Source organism: Bison bison, unplaced genomic scaffold (genome assembly GCF_000754665.1).
Source record: "Bison bison bison isolate TAMUID 2011002044 unplaced genomic scaffold, Bison_UMD1.0 scf7180017864469, whole genome shotgun sequence".
Taxonomy (NCBI): Eukaryota; Metazoa; Chordata; class Mammalia; order Artiodactyla; family Bovidae; genus Bison; species Bison bison.
Window position 1 is genome coordinate 2476149 of NW_011495030.1, and position 266 is coordinate 2476414.

Here is a 266-nt window from a genome sequence, read left to right on the forward strand (position 1 = left end):
CCAACTTAGATAGCACATTGAAAAGCAGATACATTACTTTGCCAACAAAGATCCATCTAGTCAAGGCTATGGTTTTTCCAGTGGTCATGTATGGATGTGAGAGTTGGACTATGAAGAAAGCTGAGCACTGAAGAATTAATGCTTTTGAACTGTGATGTTGGAGACGACTCTTGAGAGTCCCTTGGACTGCAAGGAGATCCAATCAGTCCATTCTGAAGGAGATCAGCCCTGGGATTTCTTTGGAAGGAATGGTGCTAAAGCTGAAA